Below are 7,029 nucleotides of genomic sequence, written 5' to 3'. Positions count from 1 at the left end.
ACAGGTGGACACACACACACACACACACACACACACACACACACAGTGCTTTAGCTTTTAAGATTTACTAATCTTAAATGAGTGTTTGTTAAAAGATTTTGAATTTTATTACTTTTATTACCTTTATTCAACTGTGATAATTGCTTATGTTTAGCTTTATTTGAATTTTGCAGTAATGCCTGTACATAGCGTGCCTGTAATCCTTTAACTGGAACAAAGTGACCACATGAGGAAGTTGCTCAAGTTTCAACTACACCCACATGTATTGTTTTAACCCATTACAAGATGGTTAATCAACTTGTTCCTCTTTGTCTTGCTGCATCCTGTGCAGCCTCGTATGCAAGCACCAGATAAGAAGTTGTTTTTCTCTTAACTTGTACTCCACCCATGAGTGTTATGTAAGATAAGACAGTATATAATAAAGTTTATTAAACAGTTTAAACAGTTTATTTTGACACCACGAAACAAACGATAGCGTAAAATAAAACGATAGACGTTTTTATATCGACACCTGTGATGCTAATTACTAGTCACACCTTAGTTTAACATGTCCCTATGGTCACATTTCTTTAAATCCCTGAAACCATAATTTTGTCCAGGTCTACTTCTTGAGTTTCTTTTTTTAAACAATATTGTTGAACAACAATTCAAAAGCAATGTCAGATTTTAAATATATTGTTTAAAATGATTATTACTTTTGTCAGTTTCAAGTTCTTTCAGTAAATATTGTGGGTTTTTTTATTTTTTATTAACAGCGGGGTACTAACAATTTTGTCCTCGTTTGTATGTCAGTGATATATTGCTTTCATTTTTGTAAAATTAATCATTTAAATTTTATGGACAACTTTAACGTGGATCCCACCAGGTAGTAAAATCGAGAACACACACACACTTTCCTGTTATCACTTGAAATATCTGGGCTCAAATTGTGGTCATTGTTAAGTCAAATTGTTGAATGTTGTCATTGTGGTCCTTAAATTTGTAAAGTCTTAGTTCAAACTATAGGATCAAGACATTCCTTTGTCCCCCTCCCCAGCCTCTCGAGGTTCTGGGAAGAGGCTGTAGTGTTTTATCACAAGCACATCCCTTGTGAAGATTCTGTTTGATGTTGCTTCCTACTTTTATGATCCTTTTGGTGAGGTCACACACACGCACGCACGCGCACACACACAGTGCCTTGTCTTTGTAACATCTAAGTCGAAAGCCACATGCAGCAAGGAAACCTGAGCGCAGTTTTACATCTGTAGATGCACAAACATAAAATGTTAACATATTTTGGTCTCCAAAGTTTCAAAACTCAATAACCAAATACGCATTTGATTTACAAGTATAAAATATGTATGACGACATTTGAGTCCATACAAATAGAAATGAGGCTGTAGAGGTTTGGTGCATGCAGAAAAACAGCTGCAGGAACAATGAAAAGACTTTTCTGCTCCAACTTCTCCCAGCATGCTGAGCTAATGATTAGTTGGTGTTTTTCTCCAAACACTCTCTCACTCTTCTCTCAACGTGTTCACAATAAACTGTGAACAGACACCGAGGAGAGCAGCAGAAGACCTCATTCAGGAGCTAAACTCAACATGAACTGAACTCACAGTAAAGTTAGCTCGGTGCTGTGGAGATGGAAAATTATTTTACTGTTACTATTCATAATCATCATTATTACTGCTGCATCACTTATGATTTATTATCACTTATGAGTTATCATCATTTGATTAGAGCATTTATTGAAACTGTTGATGTTACATTAAAGTTTGTATTTCAGGTGTTAGCTGAGTTACATAATAATCTTTCATTGCAGGTGCAGCTGTAATCATGTTATACACATATTGCGTTTTTGTGCTAATTACAGAGTTGAAGCTCAGTTGATAATGGTCGGAAGCTTCGGTCAGCGTGAGTTTGATCGATCAATTGAAATACCTACTGGGATAATGAAAGACTGCATACATGCTTACAATTCACCACATATTATGTAGAAATAGAATAAAGGCCTGTGTGCCCTCATGTTGCATTGAAGTCTGCCTGGTAACACATGACTCAAACGGAGTCAGGAAGTATGCTTCTGAAATGTCTTTTGTTTGTTGAGTAAGGTCATGCACTGAGGTCAGGACACACAGGGTGCCCGCGCATACATGTGTACTATGTTTTGCTCGCAACTGCAAGGTGTACCTGCATACGTGACAGTTTAATTCCACAGATAAGTGTAGTGAAATAACAGGACGCATCTGGCGATAGTGAAGGAACAAAGGAAGGAAATGCTCTTTTTTAGAATATGTCCTAGGATCTCTGGAAACTTACTGGAACTTATGCTTGTTGATTATCTGCTTGTGACGCACTATTTTTGTATATATATGACACCCCATGTATTGTTCGAAGAAGATCGATGCTGTGAGAGATCTTGCTCGGCTTCCCATATGTGTACATCATATGTGTTTTAATAAAATCATTGTTTGACCCACTATGGACCTCCAGTCGTATGTCTCCACCTCAAATTACGAATCAGGACAGTGCTTACCTTTAGATGAGCCCACAAACCGAGAGAAACTCCGTGATGAAGCTGGAACTCTTTCCAAACACAGGAAACAGATCAGGGAGCAGAGACCCACGTGGTTCACGCTGATCTCAGCTACGATCCAGGAGACAAGGGTGGGCAGATCGATGCAGATATCGATCAGGACGTTGGTAGTGGTATATAATCGATACTTTAGTTTGTTTCTCTCCTCTAACTTCACTGCTTTACTCCCGTTTCATGCAAAAGCAGCTCTCTCTGCTCGACTCCTGTCCTGCGCACACACTTTGCTCCGCCCCATTCTTCCTGATTTGCTTTGATTCGTTACTGTGCGATACGTGACTCAGATGCTCTGAGAAAACACATTTGGGCTGCAGACAGTGAGAAAGAGGAGCAGCATGTGGAGATATTGCACATCTGTAAATAAAAACAGTAACGCGTGTAGGAATACTGTGGCAACACCACCAGTTTATAAAGACACGAAGGAGAGCAGCAAAAGAAACTCAGTGACTGGCCACTTCATTAGCTACACCTCTTCCACTACTCATTGGTTTGCATGGTTTTGAGACATAGATTAGAATTAATCATTTAATTTGAACTATCTTCTAGACTTGTCAAGCCATGCTTCGTTTGCTTTGTTGTTAACGAATATCGTTGTAGGCTCACCATAAGCTCACTGAAGGTTGAAGGTTGTAATCTCTGTTATATTTCACAGATGAAATATGTTTGTTTACCTCAGGTAGGAGGTAAACAAACATGAGGACACTAATCACAGCACACAGAGACAGACTGGATGAGAAAGGGAAGAAACACACACACACACACACACACATTCTCACATAACACACACACACAGTGCCTTGTCTTTGTAACCGGGTTACGTGGGGAAGGTATGCGTTGTAAACTATTGTTTATTGTGTGAACGTTGTCAATAAAAGGCAGCGAGAGGCAACACGTTTTGATAGAGATATTCTTTATCAAGCAATCAGGTATAATGAATTAACACTCAGACACTTGTAACAGTTCAACGTGCACGGGTGAGAGCTCAATGGAGACTCACACCCCTGCAGCAGTTCTCTGCCTTTATTTATAGAAAGCATGAAGCATACAAGAAAGGAAGTAACATTCTTATCTAGTCAAACAGGCAGGTGTGACTTCTCGTTATGTTCTTAAAAGGTCATATTCTTAAAAGGTCGTTTCTTATTCTTGGGTGGCGGTTTCCTGTTAAAGTCAGATAATGTGAGACAGCAAACAAGTCCTTTTAAGGCAAGGTGCAGACAGTTAGTTGTGCAGCTGGTTGAGTGCAAACAGAAATATGAACACTTTTAGCTTTAGTATATCAGCAATAATGATTAATAAAATGTCTTAATAATAAAAATCTCCTGACACGTTTTCACTCCCAACTCGTCAAATGTGTGACGCATGGTCAGGCTCCCTCTGCTTCACTTATCGACGCGCAGGGTACCCCCCTCGCGTCGAGAATTGACGTGCAGGGTCCTCTCATTGAAACTATAGAGCTCCCTTAACGTTGCTTATTGACGACAAGAGATTGCAGCGGAAGAGCCTGTTGTCCGTATATTTATATATTTCCAAAATCACATTGTAGTGACGTATACTGAACACAATAAATTATATAATGTAAAAAACTACCTGAAAAACAGGTAGAACGATACTTTTGTATCGTTTATTGCATTTATGGAGGGAGTGGTGTATGGTGGGTAATGGCACAGCTAGCGACTGGGTGACTTTATTCACCCGCTTCGGCTGTTATCAGTCCATACAATGGGCGTTATTAGCACAAATCAGTCCCATAGATATGGGCCATCTCCTGCTAGATTGTTCAGAAGGTTGCTATCATCCATCCAGATGGAGGATCACTAACAGGAGCGTGGGAAAACTCCAGAATCCACTCTGGCTGGAATCCGGTGGATGCAGCAGTGTTTACAGGTAAGACCATTTAAACGGACAACATTTATAGAATGACTATTAAAAGTCAGCGAGTGTCAATAATGTTAATGTGGTTATGTTAGTAATACACCGAGTGCTAATATAACAGCTTTAAGATGCATTTGTAGATATTATTACGTGTTTTACCGTCTTTATGGTGCTAGCTTAAAGTTACGGTGTAAACGTTAGCTTATATTGGAGTAAAGCTGTTACTGTTTAAAAGATGTTAGCACAGAAATATTAGCTTCTGTCATGACTGATGAAGTTACTAGTTAATAAAGTTTCCAGTAAAGTGTTTAATCGCAGCCACAGACTGACAGCAAATATCTCGATTAGCTTCAGTGCATCTGTAATAAATATGTTCACGTTTCAGTGCTTCGTTTAAACTGTATGGTACTTATACTGACCCAGGGTCAGTGTAAAATACAATCCTAGCTGGGTGAACAAAGCCTGGCTCCTTTAATCCTGCATGACAAACCTCAGGATGCAGGTTATTATTACTCTTTCCTGCTGGCACACCTGTCACACCTGAGAGTCAGCTAGAAACGTACAGTGACGTGGACATCATGCAAAGACTGCCAAACTCTGTAATACTGCAAATGATCAGTGACTCAGGTTAACACTAAACTTTAAACGGTACCTCTGTGTCTCTGTGTGCTGAACATTGAGTCAGGCTGCATCAGCTGAAGCTGTTATTTGTATATATCAGTATTTTTTTAATTCAGGTGTGGGGAAAATACATAAGACCGCAGTGAAGCAATGTACCAGATTAATCCCTGGCCAAAGGTATCGTACTTAAATCAGACTACTGATCCAGCCACATCAGCCTTTTGTGAGGTCTGTTTAAAGTAGAGTAAAAATGACATTTGTTTAAATAGTTCTAGTTGTCTGTTTTGTTTTGTTTTTTACCTCATATGTTACTAACAAAGTTCACCAAACTCACACAGTTTACATTCTGTATGTTTCCATCAAGGTTTATTTTCTTAGAAATCATAGTTTTTCTCCTTTTCTCTTTTTCTCTTTTGTAATTGATGATAATTCAGTGAATATACTCCGCTGCTTCCTTTTATTGCGTCACACATTGCTTTAAGTTTTTCAGAGTCCAGTTATGTTTTACTGCTGTTTGAATTCTCTGTATGTTTGACCCTGTAGACTGTTTGATAGACTGCTTGTCTTCCTGTTTGTAACCGCCGCCTGTTTTTGACTAAAGATTTGGATTTCTGACTTTAACACAGCCTCTGCGTGTCCTCCCTTTGTGTCCTCTTCCTCTGTGAATGTGCTGCATGTGTCACAGATTCATTGTATTAACAGCTTTCCAACAGTGAGTTGCATCAGCATTCATTCACAGCACATTTCAGAAGGATTCAGATTAATACAGTGATCTTATAGTCAGAATGATCCTGACAGAGTGCCACTGTAAATTATCTTTCATCAGGTAAATTTTAAAGTTCAGTATTTCAAAGCAGGAGTTATGAAGAATCATATTGGCATTAGGACTGTAACAATATGTACTTACAAAGTCAAAGTTTTATGTTAGAATATTGGAAGACAATCAACTTTTAGTGTTTTCTGTATATTAATTATTCTGAAATAGAGACGGTGACCCTAACTGTACAGAAGCACTAAACAGCTGACAATCTAACAGACATCATTGGCCTGAGCCGTCATGCACAGTGAGTCTGATCCTTTGCTGTGAGAGTCTAACAAGCATGTTTCTGGTCAGTTTGGAAGAAATAATATCACAATGTTGATCTTTTTTCAACATTCCTTCTCTTTTACAACATAAACTGTGATCAAAGCTACTTATGTTCACAGCATGTAATAATACTGACAGTCCAGGGCATTGTGGTCTGTTGAGCTAGGGTTAGGGTTAGCAATTCAGACATATGTAATCAATATTAAACGTCTCTGACGTGGGCCACTGTCCGCAGTGTTGGGAAATCCATACCAGGCTGGAACGAGTCAAGGTAGGTGAGCATCCACGAGACGACACAGCAGATGCATCCTACTAATACTGACAGGACCAGGAGACTCCAGAAGCCTCTTCTCTTCAGTGCCATCCTCTCCTGTCACCCTCTCTGCCTGCAGCTCTTTGAGTATGGGGTAGATAAGGGCGCAGAGAAACCCTTATTACTAATTTGTATTATAATTCAATTTTCATGAAATATTCATATTCAGTATCGGTCCTTTTAAATTATAACCACGTATCCACCCAGGCTCATGGTGGGGCAGGGCTCTGTCCTGGGATGCTTGAGTATAAGGTAATGTACACCTGACCAGCTATCCACTCTGTCAGAATTGTTTTCAATATTTGGTTCAAAAACATGAGTGACAACAAAAATCCAACTAGGATTCTTGCATATGATGAATGAAGTCTGTCTTTGACTGTATTGTCCAGCTGATCCATCAAACCCCCAGCAGGTGAACCTTATGCATGACATAACACGGCAACAATGTAAAAAATTAAACAGCAACAGTCTAAATGTAAAGTGCATTCTAAAGTCCTCTTCAATAAATTATATGCAAAGAGTCATTCAGGACTGTAAAACGTGAACTACAGAACCCAGAGT

Source organism: Neolamprologus brichardi, chromosome 9, assembly GCF_056152115.1.
Source record: "Neolamprologus brichardi isolate AB-2024 chromosome 9, ASM5615211v1, whole genome shotgun sequence".
NCBI classification, from domain to species: domain Eukaryota; kingdom Metazoa; phylum Chordata; class Actinopteri; order Cichliformes; family Cichlidae; genus Neolamprologus; species Neolamprologus brichardi.
Note: the sequence above shows the minus strand (reverse complement) of the source record.